This window comes from Hipposideros armiger, unplaced genomic scaffold (genome assembly GCF_001890085.2).
Source record: "Hipposideros armiger isolate ML-2016 unplaced genomic scaffold, ASM189008v1 scaffold_197, whole genome shotgun sequence".
Classification (NCBI taxonomy): domain Eukaryota; kingdom Metazoa; phylum Chordata; class Mammalia; order Chiroptera; family Hipposideridae; genus Hipposideros; species Hipposideros armiger.
Window position 1 is genome coordinate 289590 of NW_017731547.1, and position 23702 is coordinate 313291.

Below are 23702 nucleotides of genomic sequence, written 5' to 3' on the forward strand. Positions count from 1 at the left end.
AAAGGACAGCAACTTGTCTGTTCCCCTTTCCCCAATTCCCCAGCACTGTTCCCATCCCCCCAATTCCCCAATAAAAATCTTTAAAAAAAAAAAATATTCTAAAATTGACTGTTGGTGATGTAGACAACTCGGAAGATACCAAAATGCATTGAGTTGTACACTTTAAATGGGTGAATTGTATGGTATGTGAAATATATCCCAATAAAACTGTTAAAAATATATGAAGTTAATTCCAAAATGTGTCAGTTGCTTTGAATCTCTTAATTTCTCTCGTCTTCATAAACTGAAGCCAATATTTGGGGGAGGGCAGTTATTGGAACATTAAGGGTGGTGGAGACAAAATTCTATTTCTTTTTTTTTCTCTTTTTTTTAGGATTTTATTGGGGAATTGGGGGAGGAAACAGCATTGGGGTATTGGAGAAGGGAAACAGACAAGTTGCTGTCCTTTTGTTCTTCAGTCTAGTTATGGAGGACATCGCTTCACTGGCCCATGTTGGTATTATCATTGCACTTTTCCCAGCTGAGGCAGATCAGTTGCTGGCCCTTGGACAGCTGTTCACGGCGGCTCACGGCAGCTCACACCGGCTGCCAGCCGCTCACAGTAACTGATGGCAGCCCACTGCAGCCCCGCTGCAGCCTATGCTCTTGCCCGCCACTCACAGCAGCCAAGCTCCAGGTTGAGCTGTTGTTCAGCATCTTAGCTGTAGAAGGTGCAGTGTCACTGGCCCATGTGGTATCCAAACCAGCAGCTCTGCTTCTCAAAGCTCGCTTTCCCAAGCCAACTCTTAACTAACAAGCCACTCAGCTGGCCCTCTATTTTTTTTTCTTAACCTACAATTTGTTCATGCCAGAGTCTATCAAGTTAAAATTGATTTAATTCTCTTGAATGAGTAATAACATTCCTTTCTGACATGATTGAGCTGAGAAATCAAAATCAATGCTCTGAATATTAACACTTGCTTTCCTTCAACCCCGTCTTATAAATAACCAACCAGCCAACAAACAATTACTTCTTTTCTTGATTCTCCAGCAGCTACAATAGATATTGCCATGCTATAGCACCAAAATACGAATGAATTCAACAGTAAGCTTTAAAATACTACATGATATGATATTCAACATCACAAGTTAAGGCCAATATGGTGTAAGTAGAAGTGTTATGCACAATAGTTCGTGAACTATTCCTTGAAATTACATGCCGAACTACTCTTTGATTCAGCTAGCAGATGTACCCTTTTGCCTTCCCTCGTACATTTTGTGGTCTGCAATGTAACATAGGCCTGATGACTGAAACCCTGGCAGCTATCTTGGAACATGAGATAAACTTCACGAGGGAAGCTATGGCCTAAGATGATAGAGTAGAAAGAGAAAATAATCCCATTCTTATGCTGCCCAACTCTGACCACTTTTAATTGAATAATACAAACTTCTATCTTGTTTCAGCCATGGATATTTTGAATTTTCTATATAGACAAAGCTAATCTTAATAACTATATTTACTAACTAGCTACAGATATATTTTTATATTCTATACCACTACACGCTTGCTCTAGAGTTAACCAACTGAATTGACCCAGTAAGCATAAAGACTAATCTTGTTTGTGCTGTATGTAAAAATGCAAACTCTCAGCTCACTTTAATTGTCTCCAATAAAATTATTTTTTAATTCAGCCAGAGTTTTAAATGTGGTTTATTTAAAATAGCAAATGTGTGTGCACTACAAATTGCAGTAAATCAATTATTCTCATTTCTGTTTGCATACCCTGTGACCTGGCAATTCTACTAGCAAATATATGCCCTTGAGAAACTCTTATAAATGCACAAGAAAACATGCACTAGAATGCCGAAGTAGTATGGCTTTTAATTAAAAAAACCCAAAAGCTGAAAACAACCCAAATGTCTATCAACATGTGAAATACATAAATTGTGTTATATTCATACAAAGGGATATATATCAATTAACATAAATATATAAAACATAATATTGAGGGAAAAACAGAGATGACTACAGCCAGAGTGATTTTATAAATATAAACTTCTAATCCAGGCAGTACATAAGAATCTATTGTTTAAGGATACAAAATAAATGGAATGCATATATAAACAAACAAAAAACCATGAAAATAACTTATTTGAAATTCAAGATCATGGTTACTTTTCGCTGAGGAGGGAAGGGGTGTGATGGGGGGGCAGCTTCCAAGATACTGATCATGTGCTATTTTATGTTTTTGAATCCAGGGGTTTGGAACACAGAGGTTTATATTATTCTTTAAACCTGTCCTGCCCAATATGAAAGCCACTGGCCACTTGTGGCTATTGAGCACGTGAAATGTGACTCCTGCAAATTGAAATGTGATATAAGTGTAAAATACACACCAGATTTCAGTGACTTAATTCGGAAAAATGTTAAATATATAATTAATCATTTTTATATTGATTACACGTTTAAAGGATTATACTTTGGATATACCTGGTTAAATAAAATATATGATTAATTTCTCTGTTTTTTGCTTTTTCTAATGCAGCTAAGAGAAAATCTAAAATTACGTATAAGACTCATATTATGTTCTATTGGAGAGCACTGCTTTAAAACCTACCTATAAAGTATTATATTCTTTTTATATATATCATAAATCTCACAGTAGACATTTTAATTATATATGTGATGATTATATAATAAAATTGTTTTTCGCCATTAAGGATACAAAAAATAGTTTTACTTTCAAAACATAATATAAACTAGTTCAATGTAACATATGCATCTTCTAACTAAGTCTTTCTTTCCAAGTGGTAGCTATATATTACCTCAACGATGGAAAAACAATGGCGTGTGATTAAATTGAACGCACTTACATACGATTTTTGACAACATGCTTAAAAAATCCAGGAAAAAGGCCTGGATTTTCACAAAAGTACACTTGTGTGATTGGTTAGTATACTGAATTATTAAGCAGTTACTGAGAAAACAACTAAAATTCAATAAAATCCTAATTCTGACTATATGGATGCATATAATAATTGAATGTAGTAACTATAAAGCTTAAAGATTTTGTTCTAAACTAATTCAATTATTTCAGAAGCTAGAGAATGCCAATATTAAGAAGTATCTCTCCTCGGTGTGACTTCATCTAATCATAGATTTTGCAAAATATAAAGATTATCTGATTTAGTATTTAATGCAAATATTTCATCTGAATAAATGAGGTATGAATAGCTAACAGCCTCTCTGTTTTCTACATTCTGCTAAAAGCAAAACATCATGTATAAGCCATATAGAATTTTTAAGAGGAAAGGGGAATTAAAAGATGCTTGGTACATTGAATTCAAAATTTATTTTAATTTGGGCTGGCTGAGTGGCTCAGTTGGTTAAGAGCTCGCTCAAAGGTTTGAGCTCTGAGCAACAGCAGTTCGAGTCCGGCCCAAGCTGAGCTGCCACTGAGCTGCCACCAGGATGGCTCAGCTAAAAAAAAAAAATTTATTTTAATTCGTCGATACTAGGATAGAAACATGCACACATGTATGTGTGTATATATATATATATATATATATATGTGTGTGTGTGTGTGTGTGTGTGTGTGTACAGAGGGTGCCAAAAAAGTATACACATTTTAAGAAAGGAAAATTGTATTAAAATTGTAATAATATATACCGATAACAAAAGATGAATACAAGTCACGTTTGACTTCTGCAATTACAAGAGGTGCTCAAAGTGGTTACCATCAGTATAATTTTAATACAATTTTTTCATTTCTTAAAATGTTTATACATTTTTTGGCACCCTTGAGATAGATAGATAGATAGATAGATAGATAGATAGATAGATAGATAGATCTCAGTGTTACCACAAAATGTATACAAGTGGACACTTTGGTCAATGTTGCTCAAGCAGTAGTTTGCTGTAACCAGAAGCATCTGGACACTGATGGTGACCACTCTGAGCACCTCTTGTAATTGCAGAAGTCTAACATGATGTATTCACCTTTTGTTATTGGTGTATATTGAGTATTACAATTTTAATACAGTTTTCCTTTCTTAAAATGTGTATACCCTTTTTTGGCACCATGTGTGTGTGTGTATGTGTGTGTGTGTGTGTGTGTATGTGTGTGTGTGTGTGTGTGTGTATCCTCTGTGTTTGTAGATTATATAAATCCAATGGAAAGGAAGTTCAGAATATGACAAGGAATTTTGATCAGTCCACAGAATGGGTGATACAAACAGGGAAATGATGTGATATATTGTAAAGAAGAATGGGGCTTGAAGTCAGAGACACCTTGGTTTTCATCCCTCCATTCACTCTCTTTGCAACTTTAAGGAAATCCCTAACCCATGATCCTCAGTTTTCTCAACTACTATATAGTGAAAACCTTACTGCTGTGAAAGATTCCCAGGAGCATTACATGCAGAGTGCCTGACATACCATAAGCATTCAAGACCTGGGAGGTATCGTCATCTCAGCCCATCATTGAAGAAAGCCAAAGAGGAAAACCAACATTAGTTCTGCTGTTCTACCCTATTCAGTAATAGCATTCGATAAGCTACTTTTGAGTGAGACCTCTAATCAATAGAAGACTTTCATCCAGTAGCAAGTGCGTCCTGTGCATAACCCTCTCAGTTACCAAACTGCACTGATTGAAACACAGAAACAAAACAAACAAACAAAGAATAGTTGATTCACAATGTTAAAAGAAGAGACTGGTGCACCTAAAAAGAAAAAGGAGCTAAATTAGAGTGAAGCTGACATGAATATCTCCTCAAGAGTGGCAAGAGAGATGGGGGGTAGTAGATTCAGGTAAACGGGATCAAATATATGGTGATGGAAGAAGAACTGACTCTGGGTGGTGAACACATAATGCAATATATAGATGATGTATTATAGAATTGTCCACTTGAAACCTATGTAGTTTTGTTGACCATTGTCACCCCAATAAATTTTAATAAAAAAAATGGCAAGGATGGAAATATTATTCCTCTTTGAGTATATCAAAAAGAATGTATAGTTTTACTGTTTTAGCCAAGGAAAGGCATTTAATCTCTAGGTTAAGTTCTAGGATACACAGTATAGTATATGATTAGAAGCAGACACATTGGAAGCCCTGTCCTGGCTGTATAACCTTGGGCAAGTAACTTAACTTAGTTGCCTCATTTGCTAAATAAGTATATTAATAGACCCTACCTTATATATTGTTGTGCTTGCTTACATTAATATATAGAAACTGTTTAGATTTAGTGTCTGCCACATAAGAGGCATTACTATAACGTTTATGTATCAATTTCACCATCATCATCGGTATTCCTGAAGGCAATATGAACAGATATTAGGTATCTGAAATGCAGCCAGTCTCCACTTATTTACTGACTGTCCAACAAGGGCAGTTACTTTGAATCATCTTTTTGGTTGCACAATTCCTTTTTTCTCTAATACAAGTAATAGGGGATCCCAATACTGAAATTAAACCAGAATTGATTTGGTTGAATCATGGTGAGAGCTTTAAGACCCCACCTGTGTTTCTCTTCACCACACTTAGTGGTCTCTGCAGTGGCCAAAGCCAAGTAGAATACAGGCATTTAAAGTGATTTAAAAAAAAACAAACTATAATAAGACAACAAAGAACTGTATAACTGAAGATTATCTCTGGGTTGAAAGTATTATTAACAACAGAAATCTCACCTTGATTTAAATAATATCAAATAAAAGCATTTTGAAAATATGTTTCTTTTAATTAAAGTTTATTGGGGTGACAATGGTTAATAGTTACATAGCGTACAATTCTGTAATCCATCATCTATATATCGCATTGTTCACCACTCAGAGTCCGTTCTCCTTCCATCACCATATACTGGATCCCCTTTACCCTCATCTACCACCCCTCTCCCCGCTGAAAATATGTTTTAATCCAAAAATTCTAACACTTAAAAATAGGTGTAACATTTAAGTGGATAAATTTCAGTTTTCTATAACTATACATATAATAACCACTAAGTCACATGTGGCTCTTGAAAATTGAATGTTAATTAATATAAACTAAAATAAAAATAGAATTCCTCGGTCTCCCTGGCTCTATTATCATTGCCCAATTGCCATGTATGGCTAGTGGCTATTGTGTTGGATGACACAGAGATAGAAGATTTCCGTCATCACACAAAGTTCAGTTGGGCAGCACTGATTTAGAGCATTTCATTATGTGGAAAATTATACTCCCAATATTAGGTGTGTAGAACATTACTACAGGCAATGGTAAAATATGACAGGTTGGGGAATACTTTTCCTTTTATTATTGGGCTGTCGGAAAAGTCAGGACGCATTTTTGCAATGAAAAATATAGAAAAAAAATACGTCATAACTTTTCTAACAACTCAATAAATACACTACATTTCATGAAATAGTTTAAACTTATTATCTGGAGGAATTTATTGTCTTAAGTCCTTCTCTTAAACTGTTCACAATATGAGTTTTACATGAGAAGTGGAGCAGGGTAGGAAACACTGCTGTCTGACTTAGCACTTGCATGACCTTGAGGAGGTCAGGGAGTCTCCCTATGCCCCACGGGCCTCAGATATCACAGGGGGCATTGGCAGTTCTATCCCTAATCAGCTTATGTGAGGAACAAGTGAGAAAGTGAATATAAAAGCCCTTTGTAAACTCTGAAGCCCAAAACAAATGCTAGTTATCATTGTAATAATTTCTACCTTTTCACTTCACTGAACGCAAATAAAGTGTATAATTTCTGCAGAAATAGTTGAGCTAGTCTGAAGGAAAATGTCAGTTAAAATGTTTGAGAGGTAAAACATATTTATGGTCCAAAGACTGCAGGGCTACTGATTAGAGAAAAATGCATTTCTGGGTAAATACATTTATATGGAAATTATTAGATAATCTGTATTTCATAATTCTGAAACAGAATATTTTGTTAAATTTGATAAAATGATGCCTCATCTCCATTTTATCAACTGAAAGGCATTGATTTTGACTTTAGCTGTAGAGATAATAAGCTCAGAGCTGCCACTTAAAGCATATTAAAACTTCAGGAAGTTTTACAACATGCTAATTTAATGCTTTATTAGCTTATTTCATTTAAGTTTACAAAGAACTGAAATGATCTTTGCGAAGTGTTGATCTAATCTTGTTCCAGGATGAGACTTAATTTCTGCCTAGAAGGCAAATTTACACATTTAAATTTGGAAATTAAAAAAAATAATAATAAACTGGTATATCTCAGTGGTACTAAACCTTGAAGACAATATATATTTGAAAATAAATGTAATTCAGCTGCCCAAGATTTTGAACATTCTTCCAAGACATACAATATTACTCATTATACACGTTTAAAACTGAACAGAGAATTAGAATATATTCCTCTTAAATATGTTTTTTTCCTCCTCTTTCTACTATTAAAGAATGAATCTATATTCTCTTCGGAGCACACAGAGGTATGTATATGTGTTAGTACTGTTAATGTTAGTTGCTATAACAAAAAGGTCCCACAATTTTAGTGGCTTAAGAAAAGAAAAGAAAGAAGCATACTCTGAAGTAGGCATTCCTGTGTGTGCACAGCTTTCCTCCAAATAGTGATTCAGGGACTTTGGGTTATTCCACCTTAGGCTTCTTCATCTCCTAGGGCTTTGGAATCCTTTCCATAAGGGCAGAAGATGGGGAAAAGAAGAAGGTGGAAAAGGCATGCCTGCAATGTAACTCCCACTGTTTCCATTGGTAAGAATTAGTCACGTGGCTCTAACTATTGGGTTGTCGGAAAAGTCATGATGCATTTTTGCAACGAAAAACAGAAAAAACACGGCATGACTTTTCCGACAACCCAACAGAAGCAGGGAGCCCTGGGAAATTTAGTTACTGCCTTGGCAGCTGCATCCTAGCAACAACTCTATACTATGAAAGGGGAACAGAAATTTTGATGGGCAGTTAATTCCCTCTGCCACAGTATAAGTTTGAGAGAAAACAGATACAAAAAGTTGAATGTTATTTCAAAAAAGAAGTCACTTTATATTTTTCATACCTTTAATTCTGTTCTCTAGCTTCTAAGTGAAAATGGAAATGCTGGACCCTCCATGCCTAACTCCTCCGTTAAACAAGAAGAAGAATAATGACTTTTGGCAGCAGAAGGCGGCTTGGTATATAATGCGGAAACTGGAGCTCTTTATCAGTTCTTTTTATGTCTCTCCATGTCAATCCTGGGTACTTTTTAAAACACCCTTGGCTCGCAGTCCTCATTCTCAGCATGAAATGAAGGAGGGGCTCATTCATGATTATAACTCCACTATAGAAACCCAAACTACAATCTGAGAAAAGACATTTCAAGACTGAACATTTTAGCTCGTTAACTTAAGAGAAAACACTGTGAGGTCCCTTGGCTTTCAGATATCCCTTTGGTGACTGTGACAGGCCCTTATCTCACAACAACTGAGTCACTTCAAGTAGAGGACAGATACACCCACCATCTCTTCAGGGAGGATACAAAAGCTATCAAATACTAGTAAAGGATCAAAGTAGCTTTCCCAGAATGCAACATGGCCTGCTTGATTCAAGAAGAAGCATGGCAGAACCTCCAATATTTATATGAATGGAATTTTTTCATTCATTCCACATGGATTTACTGAGCACCAGCTCTGTGAAAGCTCTGGGTTTAAAGTTAGGGGTATGAAGGCAAACATGAATGAGTCTTTAAGCAAGGGAGTGACAAGGACATATGTGCATTTATCAAAATCACTCTGCAGGGTGGGGAATAGACTGGAGGGGAAAAAGTGGAGGCGAAGAGAACAGATGAAGAGCCTGCTACACCAGGAGAGGCAGAAGGTCAAGGAGTGGCTGCAGATGAAAAGAAGAAGATGAATCCAAAAGACAGTTGACTGGGGATTTGGCAGGACCTGATAAATGAATGTCCCTATCTGGGGGAAGGTGGTGCCACTGTCTGAAATAAGAAAACAAAAAGAGAACCATGCTTGGTGGCGGAGGGGAAATTAGGAACTCAGTTTTTGAACCCGTACAATTTGTGAAGCATTTGAATGCAAGCAGCTGGAGACACACATCTGGAAGGAAGAGGATCCCAGGCCAGAGAGAAAAATGGTGGTTGCAAGCATGGAATGGATGAGAATGACCAAAGGAGAGTCTGCAGCGTAAAGAGTCTGGGGCAAACACTGAGGGACACCAACAAATGAGAAATATCCAGAGGAAAAGATTCCAGCCAATGGGATCAAGAAGGTGGGATTTCTAAGGCTCAGATGGTACAGGGACAACAAGGAGGATGCAGTGTCCCAGAAACCAAATTCTCTCAAGCAGGAGGGCATTTTCATCCACAGAGCCCGCGACAGAGTGCTCAAGTCTCATGAGTACTCAAAAAAGGTGTTTCAGGTTTAGCAACAAGGAAGCTGCTGATGGCCTCCTGGAACTGAATTTAGGGAAAGAAAGAAACTAACATTTATGGAACACTAAGGAGGGGTCTTAGGAAGTATCTTGTTAATGAGATCCCAAAGTCGCATTATAAGTGAGTGGTGGAAGTCACTATGCATGCTAATTTCTTTACAGGGCTGTAACGCAATATTGTCAGACACGCCACTGTTTCTTTTATTTGCCCCATATTCATGTACACATTTTCCTTTCAGAAAGTCAACACACTCTGTAGGTAGGGATCATCAACGTCCCTTGTGAAAAGCTAAGGAGGTAGAAATAATCTAAAGAACAGAATAACATGAACAACTAATGCTCGTTACTGAACACATTAAGGTCCGGGATTGTTGGGAGCCGTCTCAGAGTACTGACTCCAGGTTGACTGCAGTTGGAGACTGGCAGGTGGCTAAAGACCCCCAAGTTCTGTGTGCTGAGAAAAAGACTGTAAAGCTGCTTGTTAGCTGAACAGCAAAAGGGGAACTGCTAAAATCAGTAACCCAACAACACCTAGCTCACCTCCTGTGCCTTGGAAAAGTAGAAGTTCCTAAACCACAACCACCAGACCCTCAGATGTTATTGTCTATGGACTTATGAACTTCGAGACTTCCTACCATGGACTTATGAACTCTTGGGACTTTTCCATCATTGGACTTGCTGACACTTGCTATTTGCCTTGAGTTTCACTTTGCTTAAAATATATTATTAGTTTATGCTGTATGATCATGTAACCTTTTGCCAAGACATTATCTCACCTCCAAACCCCTAAGTCAGGAACATTGGTTCCTCCTTCCCCAAAACCCCCCTACCAAACCCCTATGCTTAGATAAGATTTATTCCTGGTAAAAGAGGAACTTGCTCTCTATATAAGCACTATGTCTTTTAATAAAATTTGTCCTGTTTGCCATCCGCAGTCAGTGACCCTCCTAATCCCAACTTTTGTGTCTATGCCATTTCTTTCATTTCTCATTTCCTCGCGCCGATCAATCTTGCTCAGGGACTGTTCGGTGGGTTCCTGGCCTGATCATCCAGGGGCCCCAGCTGTCGAGCCAGCTCTCAACACGGGATTTGCCTTATTTCTAACAACCCCGCTTTTTTTTTTTCCTGGAAGAGAAACCTGAGGTCCAAGGATTATAAGTCATATCAAGCAAGTGGGAAAGTGATAGGGGTGGATTTTATCCAGTTCTCCCGGCTCTTTCCTCTTCAGGCAACATCCCATTTACTTCTTTAAGCTCAAAAGGTACCAATCTACAGATTTTTTATAATTACAGTGAAACCTTAGATTGAGAGTAACTTGGCTTCTGTCCCACAAGACGAGCAAACATTTCTAATTCATTTTAACGTGGTAAATGAGCGATGTCTTACAATATGAGTAACTTGTTTCTGGAACGAATTATATTCGCAAACCAAGGTATTACTGTATTTCCTAATGTCTGATTAAATCTGACCTGTATCATACAAAGTTCTCAGAGAATATTTATTGGGTAAATCAATTCAATAAACAGTTTAAAATGTAATTTGCTTAGGTAAAGGCCAAACTTAAACAAAGTCAAAGACAAATACTAAACACCACAGACATTAACATAGACATCTTCTTGGCTCCATTCCTGCCAGGGGGAAACCAGGAAATATGAAAGAGACCAGAAACAGAAGTGAGGTAGAGAGGTAGAAATAAGAAATTAATCTAGAAGATGCCATTAAGTTCCTAGAAGGAAGCCATCATAGGACCCAACACAACATATAGCAGTCATGCGATAAATGTTGAATTGAATGCAGGGTAGCAGCACAAGAACCCCGACAGTGCTGACAAAAAAAAGTGAATTCTCTCCTTTTAGACAATTCTTATACTGAATGAATTTCATTTCTTTTGGTTCTGGCATAGCTGGGATAATTGTTCCTCATAACCATCTGCTTGCGTTCCTGTGATTCTGTGTTGCCAAAAAAACTGTTCTTTCACTAGTTTCACTAAGTGAACTTAGTCATGGGGAGGTTAGTCCATGTGGACAGCAGTGTGATGTGCTCAGGTCACCTCCCTCCCATTATAAATAACTACATTGACAGTCTTGTCATTGTCCACCGGTTTGGTGGTTGTGGATTAGGTTCAGTTAATGAAATTCATTTATTTGTCTACATGGTTAGCAATCGGATCCCGATACCAGAGAAATATATAAATGTCAGGAAGAAACTACTGGACTACAAATTCAAGTCTCAGTATCTGCTCTAACGCCTAAGAGGAGATGACAGAATGCTGAAGTGCTAGGGGTTAAAATACATGCTTACAGGATTCTGAGTACTGGGTGGGGGGGGGCGGTGATGAAAATGTAAAAGCACAGAAAAAATAAAAGTCAAAGACATCTAATATTGGGAAATCAAATACTTGACGCTGGACTTTGAGAAATGCTTATGGCAAACACCCACTCTCACCTTCTCTCAAGAAGCTGTTAGCTAATTGCTATGTGTTGTGTGATCTATACCTGCCATTCTAATCAAAGCACGAGGAGGACTTACTACAACAGACACAGCATTGCTCTTAGGCAAACATATTCATTCCTCCCCTACCACTTATACATAACTCTGTGACAACATAATCTGCAGAATTTTGAAATAATTTTCCCATGTGTCTGTCTCCTTTACCAGATGGTGCAGTCTGCGAGGGAAATTATTCACTCCAAAAATATTTACTCAAGCCCTACTATGGACCAGAGACTGTTCCATGAGATGGGGAGCAGGCAATGTTCAGTCAAATACTCCTGTCCATGTGACTCTCACATTTCAAGTGAGAAGAGGCGAAGGGAACTTGGAATCGAAGAGGTTTGGCTTGAAACTTGGCACCATTATTTCCTAGCTATGTGACCTTGGGAAAATCACTCAAAGAAAACTTCAGCTGCGTGATCCATAAATTGAGGATGCTAATGCCTTACAACATGGTTGTAAGATTTGAATGAAATGACATGGTGTAATCTAATACAAATAGCAGCTAAGTTCTACTGTGCAGTTGTTTTATGGCAGCGTTGTTGCACTTTGTCACAACAAATCTGTAAGGTAGGTATCATTACAGAGAGGCTAAATTACTTAAATAGTTACAAAGTTAGTGAGTGGTAGACCTAGAATTCAAACCCAGATAGTCTAATGGCAGAGCCTGCACTCTTATTCACTCTGCTCTCCTGTGTGCCCTGCTTTATTCTGTGTCACACCATATTTGCCACAGAGAGGGCAGCTGTGACCACGAGGGTGCTATTAGTTGCCAATTATAGAAAACTGGACTCCAACTAACAAAGAACAAATGGGGATTTGCTGACTCCTCTCACTGAAGAGTGCAGAGGTGGGCCCCAAGTGAAGTTCAATCAAGGATCCTGCTCCTTCTTTCCAGTGTCTTCGATCACCCTCTTGTGTGTCAAACTTATTTTTGGTTACCTTCTCTCATCCTAATGGAATGGCTACAGAATCTCTAAGTAACACATCTCTGTATTACTTCGTCCAAAGCAAGAGAGAGAGAATTTCCCAGAATCCTTTATAGTAGGCCTTCTTGAGTCGCATTCACTCCTAATAGGTCATATGCTCATCCTTGAGTCTATTACTTTGGATTACACTGGCTTGTCCAGGCCTGAGCTACATGCTTTATTCCAAGAGCAATAAAATTTGGATTCCATAGGAAAGTTCTTTCCAGAACAATAATCAACATATTCACCAAAAGAATGTCTCCTACTCAGTCAATATATTTTTGTTACATTAGTTAATTAATGCCTTAAAAGAAAACTAAGCAGCTCTCACATATTTGTCCACAATATTTTCTGACTATGAAGTGAAATAACAAAAGAACAAACACACAGTAAAAGAAGAAATGCTTTTTAAACAACCTCAAGTAGCAACATTCACTCACATAATTGTTCCTGGCATATTTCTCTTTGAAATTCTGTCATCTACATGGAAACAGCACAAGGGGAGCTCAGGACAATATGCCATTAATATTTCATACACAATCTGTTTAACACTATACAATTCATTTTTATAGGAGTCTTATTCATCTTCCCCAAATCAAATATTGTTTCTGACTTTCTCATTTTTTTGCACTTTAAAATTTATTTTTCAGCTAGCATTGAGTCACCCAAAATCTTCATACATCTAACACTTCAAGTACAAGTTAGTACAGAATTATTTTATTATTTTCTGGTGGGAAGAACTGATATGTTTGAACATTTTTTGTCAGTTTGGCAAGAGTTCTATTTTTAACCTCAATATTATCTGTCTTCAATGCATTTTCTCTTAAGATCCACATTCCCTTTAGGGGGATTATATATTTTTTTAATGTATCTATCTAGTGTTCCAATACGTTTAAGGTAGAGTGAGAGATTTCATACAAATAAAATGAAAATAAATTCATTTGGGATGTATTTTATTCTTATTTTAAACAATACCTCCAAACTGTGATGGTTTCAGATCTACAATACCTCCATGTCACACACGCTGGCTAGGAATAGACATTCTCAGTTTTAGAGTATATTATTGTTATTTTGTCACTAAATATTTTCAATGTCCTTCATAGGTTCAATCTGGAATGTACATGCTAACTATTTAATAAACATGTAAAATTAAAGTACTGATTTTTTGTAATGAGTAACAGAAATGGAAAATGCTTAAATATAAACTACTTTAGTGCTACTGCCTCCGGGGTAGCCTAATTTAGGCCACCAGCACACAAAAGCTCAATGCTGTTATCCTGGCAGAAGTTTGGACCCTGAGAAGAGGGGCCCTTGCTCTTGGGCCCCATGCTTTCAGGGTTCAGTTCTGACCCTTCACTAGACATGAGGAGTTTTCAGGACCAACCAGCACGCCCATCAGGAGCCCACCTGGCCATGTTCTGGGCACCTAGGGTCCCTGAATTCCCTCACCAAATGGTTTCAGGTATGGCCAAGAGGCAAGTCTTTGCCTGGGGTTATTAGTCACATCAGTGTGCAAGAATTTCCTCACAGTGCAGGATGGAATGAAGACAGTGGGAAAAAAGGCAGTGGGTTCCAGGCAAAGGGCTCGGGGTCAGCTCTTTTCAAGCTGTCTCATTCCAGGGCAGAACTACAAGAAACCTGAGGATTTGAACTTGACTCTAAACTTTCATGTCATGATGATAATATGTTTCTCAAGAAGACAGATAGAATGTATTTTATTTAACAGGCTGCTGACTTGAGTCATACCTTATAAATATTAAGCAGATGGTTTGGGGGCTGCCATTTATACTGAGTCCAGGCCCCACAAAAGTTATAGGGCAGTTCTGACCTAATATAACTACCTTGAAGACTAAGTGATATAGAATATTCTTTTCTATATTCTTTTGCTTCCTGGACTAAGCTGGTATGGTAATTGAGGGGATCCTAAACAATAGGACGTAGCTTTTACAGTTGGGAGACTCTCAAAGGCATTATTCTTTTTTCTTGAGGAAAGGACGCTAGACACAACACTAGCCATAAGCAAAGCCATGAATGCATTCGAAAGTAATTCCTTGGTATACAGCTCTATTGTGTAAACCTTTTGGGATCCATTTGTTTCTTTATCTGTGGCTCTATCATAAGAATCTAACTCTGAGCTCAATAATTCAATCAATAGATAATTAGCATTTGAGAAAAAGGCTTCAAACAACAACTATAGCTTTTTAAAAGTTAGGTAGAATTTGTTAATTTGAACACATTTTCTTAATGAATTATTTTCAATGTAACTGAATAACTACAAGTCCTATAAATGTAACATAAATTTGACTGTAGGATTATAAATCTTAAAATATTGCATGTCATCATAAATTAGCTACTACGTTATATTTTCTACTGATAAATTAAAAATATGTTATTTTATTTAAAACTTATAATTTTGAAACCAAAAATATAGACCGTATTTTTTATGTTCCTAAGACATATATACTGAAAGTAGCCATTAAAATAATTATGGCTCTAAAACTGCTAAACATCTTTAGCATGCTAAGAGCTAATACAATTTCATGGTGTCAAAAATAGAATATTTGAAAGAAGACTTAAAATGAAAATGTAATACATTGAAAGAAACATTGAAATAAACTCAACCATGAATTTCACACTAATTTTGCTTTTTAAACACAAATCCAGTGTCAGTTCTCAAAATATAAATGTTCTGGTAAGGGAATATATATATATATATATATATATATATATATATATATATTTTATTTTATTTTTCACAGATCAGTTTTCATGAAAACAAGCCATGTAAATAAGTTATAAAAAAATACAACATTTTAAAGACTAAAAATCAATTCTCTTCTTAAAAAACTGTAATACAGAGAAAATGTGATTTCTTGTTTTTAACTTAAAAATAATTTATTTTCTACTTACTTTTCAATTCCACTCAACAAACTTGATCCTGTATGCCAAATTCTGTGTTATAATTGGGTCCAAAAACAAAGGAGGTATCAACTCTACCCATAAGTCACTCAGTCTTAGGAAAGTTAGGAAGTACCTCATCTGAAAACTAAAACTACCATTTTAAACTTCTTTATAATATCTTAATCAAGAATCCAAGATACAGCTGTTTTCCTAGAAGGTGAAAAAAAATCTCTCTATTCAACTGATCCTGAGTTCTAAGGAACATTTAATTTAAACATTTCTTTTAAAGGATTGGGGTAAGAAAAAGGGAAGTATAAAGTGGTATAAAAAGTACTTGTTTCAGGCTCTAATAAAGGCACATGAATTACCAAAACATAGTTACTTCTTACTTAATCTTTTTAGTTTGTTAAAACTATTTATCTTGAAAAAAATTATTGACCATCTGCTATGGGTCAGATATGGTGCTAGGTCCTGGACATGAATGTGTGATGCGACTGACACAGTTCTCGCTCTTTCATGACTTACATTCTAGTAGGCTATCATATGACAGTGAGTTTAGGTCTGTGACAGCAGAACTATAGACTTCTAAAGAATACAGAAAAATGCCCCTAGTTAGGTATGGGGTCGGGTAGTGGCATGGTAAGGCCAGTAAACATTTCCTGGCAAGAAGGATATTTAACTAAGCCTTGCAGAAGATACACAAGCTCATCAGATGAAACAGAAATGGACGAGGTAGAGAATGGCCATGGTTAGGGCCACTGTGCATTAATGAGTTCAGGTTATCATGAAAAACATGTTAAATGTTAAATGTTAGGATCAATGGCCCTGGGAATTTGTACAGACATTCTTCCTTTTGTAAGCCTGAGTCGTTTTTTTAGGATTATCAGGAAAAAAGACTTAAGAGACTAGAATAGGAATCATCTAGGAAGCCGAAAGGCCTTGAGTGTATCTAGGAGGGAAAGGGGAGGGGAAGGGGAGAAATGGCAGAGGTTATGGTGGAATATGCTGGGGGAAAGGACAAAGGAGGGAAAACATTGTGGTTACATAAAGAAAGGGCTAATAGGGGCCTGCCAAGTGGCTCAGTTGGTTAAGAGCGTGAGCTGTGAGCAACAGGGTTGCTGGTTCGATTCCCACATGGGCCAGTGAGCTGTGCCTTAGCTGAGCTGCCAACAGGTAGCAGGATGGCTCAGCTGGTGAGAGCACGTGCTCCTAACAGCAAGGCTGCCTGTTCGATGGTGGGCTATGCTAGCCCATAACTAAGACTAAACTCGGCACCTTAAGCTGAGCTGCCGCCCGGATGGCTCAGTGGATAGAGCATGTGCTCTTAACAACAAGGCTGCTGGTTCAACTCCCACATGGCATGGTGGCTATATCCACCCGCAACTAAGACTGTAACACAGCTCCTTCAGCTTAGAGGCCACGAGTGGCTGACGGGCAGCCAGATGGCGACTGGTGCCCTCCACAACTAAGATTGAAGAACAACAACATGGCTGGTCCCCCTCCCCAATTCCCCAACACTGTTACCCTCCCCCAATTCCCCAATTTAAAAAAACGGCTAATAAACCATATCACAAATTTATTACTTTATCTATAGAAGAGCACAGAATGATTACTCAAGGCTTATAGGCAGAAAATGGGCATATTCAGATTTTTGTTTCAGAAAAAAATTACTCTAGCTTTTGTGTGGAAATAGACTGGAGAGCAGCAAGAGTGGAGTTCCAAAATCTAGGGAAAAGATAATGTTTTAAAATCTAAAGAAGAAATCAGAATCATCTGACTTCCTATACATAGACAATAAGCCAAAGAATAGAGAAAATGAGGCACTCTAGAGATAATAGAAAAATAATCAATAAAACTTAGTGATTCATTGGATATATGGATGGTATCCAGGCTTCTGCTTTGTTCGACTAAATAGATGGTGGTCATATTAAATAAGTCAGAGAACCAGAGGGAAGAAGCAGGATTTACAGAGGAGACCATGAGCTTGAGTTTGAGTATTTTAAGATGAAGAATCTGTGGCAAAGCTAAGTAGAGAGATGCAGCAGACATTTGTTTTTTTCTTATAGAGTACTATGAAAAAACTATCTGGGCTGGGATTCCAGTTGAAGGGTTATCAACGTAAGAATGGTAATTGCGTTTATAGATGAGATTACCCAGGGAAAGAATGTCAAGTAAGAGGGAAGGAGATCCTTAGAATAAAACAATGAAGAACATCACTACTTAAAGGGCAAATGAGGGATTCACAAAGGAGATGAGATTGTGAAGTCACATAAATTAGGAATAGTGTTTTAAGCAGGATAGAGTTGACAATAGTCCCTAATGAGGTAATGTAAAGACTGCAAAGGCCCAACCATATTTAGCAACAGAAGTACCATTAGTGTCTTTGGTGAGAGTACCTCCCAAGTACCATATTTCCCCATGTATAAGATGCTCCCATGTATAAGACGCACCTTAATTTTGGGGCCCAAAATTTGAAAAAAAATGTATTACATAAAATTATTGAACTCAAGTTTTATTCATCATAAAATCCATACAACTCATCACTTGCGGGAAATGCAAGTAAAAATACCTACAACCACTGTATAAGATGCATCCAGTTTTTAGTCCCCAAATTTTTGGGAAAAGGGTGCGTCTTATACATGGGGAAATACGGTAGCTTCACTGGTAGAAATCAACGGGCAGTGTGTTAGAGCATGGTTAGGTGCATGAAGGCGAGCGAACAAATACAAATAAGTTTTTCAGAGGTCTGTCAAGGAGAGTCAAGAAGAAGATAACTGATGAAGGATATAGAATTGAAGGGTTGCTTTAATGATGGAAAATATTAGGGAATTTTAAATGCTCGCAGGTTATGGGATCTCTTTTTCAAAATGCTGATAGAATGCCATTCCATAGAAGAAATGCCTGTTTCACAGGTCTCCATGAGCCAGCAATGTGGTGACAGTCTATTTCCACAGACCATATTCACATAAGTGTTAACACAAAATATTTCACAAATTAATTACCATCTCTAAAATTACATTTGTAAAGCTGGTGTGCTTCACTAAATCTCTATGGGCAAGATAGACTGATAGAGATGGAGCATTTATTTGTACAAATGCTGCGAGTTATGAATCGAGGAATAATTGTATCTAATGACAGATTCTCAAAGCTCTTATTATTAAAGATATAGCGTACTAATGAAAATTTTCAGTTAGAGCCTACTTCCATTGATTCTAACAAATGACACTAAAAGTGTAATGCTGAATACCAGTGCCAAGCTTTGATGACTATAGATTTCTGGAAATGCTCTGCTTTATTAGTACTCTTCGATTTTCCATAGAATATCTCTTTAGACACCTCTCTTTGTAACTCCACAATACCCTTAATAATGCCATGCACATAGTCAATAACGAGGAAATTACGGAGTAGCTATAATAGATCCTATTTTTTAATTCATTTTGCTTCAATGGTGTTATTCTTGAATCTTCAGATTTCTAGAATTTTTTTTAATCTTTGGCTTATGTCCATGTATGGGATAAATGACTCAAAATAATTTTATGAAGCACCTAATTATTCCAATTTTCCTTGCTCGGTAGGCATTTTACCACTGAATTTCTTAGGCTACAGCTTTAGTTTGGCAACCAGATATCCAAACCAAAGTAGAACTGAGAGTATTATGGTAGAGTACTGTGGTCATTTGTTCATTACTTATTCATTCAACAAACATCTAATCAGTTAGAATATGTGCCATGGTCTGAATTGGACATCAGAGATACAAAGAGTAATACGCCATAAATAATTATTTCCCTTTAGAGAAAGTCTAGGGAGAAATTCAGGTAGAAATAAAGCATCATATAGTAATGTTATGAAACTCAACCAAGGCATGAGCATAGAAGTACTAATTGCCTGGGCTACACAGTATAGATTTCCTAAGGCCATAATGTTGGACTAGGGAGATCACATGTGTGAGTTCTTCTGGGGGAAATTCCGGTTTATACCTATTGTCCTAGGACCTTTCCTACCCCTTTCACTGTCTAAATAAATATATCAATAAAGATCCTGTATGATGGAGCAAAAGTCTATTAGGAAAACATAGCTGTTTGGGTGTGGGAAATGGTATCTTACACAGAGAACAAAGGAAATATCAGCGTGGGGTGTCAGAGAAACTCTAGCAGCTCGACATGGCTGGTATGAAGAGCACCTCTGAGTAGGGGGGCTCATCAGGGACAAAACCCATTAGTGGGGTAGACAGAGCTTCAAGTGTCAGGGTCCTTGTTGGTCAACCTAAGGAGTCTGAACAATTTGGAAAACAAAGAGCTGCCCGTAGAGGATTCCTAAATTTCAATCTAGAACCACGCACTACACATTTTCTTCAATTTCGTATGATGCCTGCAGAGAAATGTGCCAAGGGAAAAATCAAATTCAGTCATTACATATCTATCTATTTTGTCCAGTATTTGGATATTTACTCCAAGTCAAACAAACTTGTAGTCACTGCATAGTCACAGGATGACTAGAATTAAACCAAAGATATAGACATTGATAGAGAGCTTCTGCCCCCAGCAGGTTTGCAATCTCCCTGTAACTGTCTCTTGGTTTACACAGAAGAGAAGACAATACAGAGAACTGACTAGAGGAAATAAATTAAGAATGATAGGCATAGATGTGTGTATACGCGTAGGTGTTTTGTATAAGTTACTGATCCTCTCTGAGTCTCATATTTCTCAGCTGAAAATGAGAACCATAGAGTTTTCCTAGCAGAGTGAATAACTAATCCAGGCGAAAGGAGGGAGGGATATTGATTCCAGGTAAAACAAACAAAAGAAGCAGACACAGCATATACAGTGCCAGCAAAGTATATAATAGACCTTCAAGAAGTGAGAGTTAGTATTGCTGCTGTTATTAGGATGCATGTGAAGTCTACCCTCTGGCCTTCTATTGCTCTTGAGAGGAAGGCCTGTTTACTTATTTGTTGGAGAATTGGGAGTGGAAAACCAGAAACAAATGGCACAGGCAAATCTGTCATGTACAAACTGACAAGATATTCCCAAATCCCTATCAACCGGGTGTAACAGTTTTCAAAGCTGCACCACAGTCTCATCTCATTAGATCCTCACAAGAGCCTTATGAGGAGGATGAGGAGGTACACACTTCCCCATTTTATAGGTGAGGACACAGAACCCCAGGAAAGTAAATTTCTTGCTCTAAATCCCACAGATAATAATTAGCAAAGCTTGGACTCAAAAATGTCCCCTGATTCCAAGTCTTTCCACTTTCTAAAATGCACACTGTGCCCATGGAACATATCAAACCCATTACATCACCACTAAGATAAACTCAACAATAGATCTCTGTGTCCCAGATCTCACTCTCAACTCTTGGGTACTCCAAATCCAAGATCCCAGGGCATCTGTCTATAAGCAGGATATTTCTAATAACTAGAAAAATAATACCATAAACCTAGATATGGATTAGTAGGATCCAAATAACAGATTTAGCAGATCACAATTCATATTCAAATAGTAAGAGAAAGCAATGGTTACTTTTTACCTGGAGTGAGGATCTCAAAATGTTTATGTATCTCATCAGAAAAACATTTTAAGCATGTCCCCTGTATCAATATGAGTATACAAACATATGCATTTTAAATTACATTGACAGAATTTAGTCACCTAGATAAAACTAATGTAGTATGTATGTGATAAAATACACACTCAAAATAGTAATTTTTAAAGAATAAGACAAATAAATATAAATAAAAATATTATAATTTCCCCCCCTCACAACGCAATTGTTTAGCATGCATCTTCCTGGATCATATATATCCCAATTTGACAGTTGACCTAGAGAATTAAATCCAAGGTCATTGGAATGACAAATTCCTCCACAGCCTGGTGTGTGTATGTGTGTGTGTCCCCTCCCCACTAGACTGTAATCTCGTAGGGGAACCAACGATGCCTTATTCCTTTTTGCTATATTTCTCCACACCTTGTTCCCTGAGACACTTCTCTAATGGGGTCACTAGACCTTTTGCTCCAAAGGGGTGCTTGCTCTGTGGAAAAAGAAATTCATTTCATCATATTTTTTACTTTTTTTTAATGCCTCAGTTTAAGTACAAGCCAGAGGCAGATTTGGAAAAAAAAAACAAGAAAAAAAAAACTAAGAAGCAATTTTTCCCATCACAGTAGAGATAAGAACACTATGGGCAAGGGGATAAAAAAAAGTTGGAAAGAAAATAGGAAAATTGGATGCTAGTGTGTTTATGAGGAGAGGCCCAGACGTGGAAGTATTTCATGGGGCAGAAACAGCAAAAGCAGCCTCATCAAATCTCTTGAGGCCCTGGAGTGCAGCCAAGACAGTGGCCAAAATGTTCCTGACCCTGAGAAAAGTGTGGGAGTTAGCTGAGAAAGACAGCCAGTCCTGACAAGGGGGCGTCTCAGTGAAAAGGGGCATGGACGATGTGGCCTTAAGCTAGACTGGGAAGTGGACACATCAGCAGATGCCCAACAGTAAAGACATCCAGTCCCAAGGTACAGATGAGGTTGGGCATCCAGTAGATAACAATGCATGCAGCCATATTCCCTGGAGGCCATGCTTCATGAATGCTGGGGAACATGGATGCCTGCAGTGGAAGGGAAGAAACAGTGCTAAACTAAAACTGATGGAGAAAACCTGGGATTGACGTGGTTAAGTTTTCTCGCCCTCAAGTGGAAAGGGGGTAAAATCCATCTGTTCAAAACATGACTAAGACAAGCGAGATTAAGTTTGCATTCCCTGGATGCATTTCCCTCAAATTAGAGTGTAAGCCAGTCCTTCTGAGCTTTAAAACTAGCATAATCTTCTCTTCCTTGCTGACATATGTTCTACTGAACATCTTTTCTCAAAATAGACCAGTTCCGCCCACATTGAAAATCTGTCAAGGCAGGTTTCTCCCCCTTTCCCAGTGATCTCCACAAGTATTGGAAGGGATGCCCTGGCAGTCAGGGACCTCCCCACTTACTGCCAGGTGGTGCCGATTCAAATGGGCCCAGAGCCCATGAGGCATCTGTGGCTTAAGACCTAAGTGATGTCATCCACACCGTTCCCCAAATTCTTGAAGTGGATAACTCCCTGCCTTCCCCTGAGTTAATGTTGACTAATTGACATCTAGTACTGCTGCTTTTCCTCTAGTTAGATATTCAAATTTTTGTTTTTGAGTTTTTGGCATTGTCTCAATTTTCCTCCTTCCCTCTGCATCCCTGTAAGTGCAGCACATTCTCTAAACATCCATGCATCTCATCTGTCCCTGAGCATCATCTCTACTGTCAAATGATGGACCTCATCTACAACTACCACATTCATCATTGTCTCGTCAGTCACATGTTTCGTAGCTCTTTTTTATTATGATGACAGGTCTCTAGTTTCTAACACTTTCACATTCCCACTGTCTTTGCATCAGACATGATTAGGTTAATAATCTTGACAAAATAGTTTAAACTAAGGAAGAACACATAAGTCCATATAACAATGCAATACCCAACTGCTAACATCATCCATGGGGGGCAAGGAGGTGATAGGAGAGCATTGAAGAGCTTATGGTTGGAGTTAGCCTTATTTCTATCAAGGAAAAAAACAACATTAACAGTAAGTCAATAATAACAGTTTAGGACCACTACTGGGTGTTTGTTATATGTCAAGCAATGTGCTAAGTGCTTACCTCCATTATCTTGATTGATCTTGCAATAATTTTGTGGCATAAGTATTAAATTCTCTTTTTGAAAATCAGGAAATGGAGTCATAGAGAATCAAAGTAATTGGCAAATTGTCACTATGCCAGTAGGTATTGGAGCTAGGGATTAGAAACCCAAATCTACCTACTTCAATGTCCACGTTATTTGCTGCACACTACTTGTTTGAAAACTTCTAATTAAAGATCTAATTACTTTATAACATAAAAATCTTTCCACTAGTGATTTGTTATTGTAAAACACATCCTTTAATTCATCAGA

At 37.6% G+C, this 23702-nt stretch overlaps 1 protein-coding gene across 1 annotated transcript in view; it reads right to left on the bottom strand.

Annotated features, from left to right (window-relative positions):
- Window positions 1–23702, bottom strand: part of LOC109388440 (dystrophin) — a 1592311-nt gene that overhangs the window by 288865 nt on the left and 1279744 nt on the right. The window lies entirely within an intron of this gene.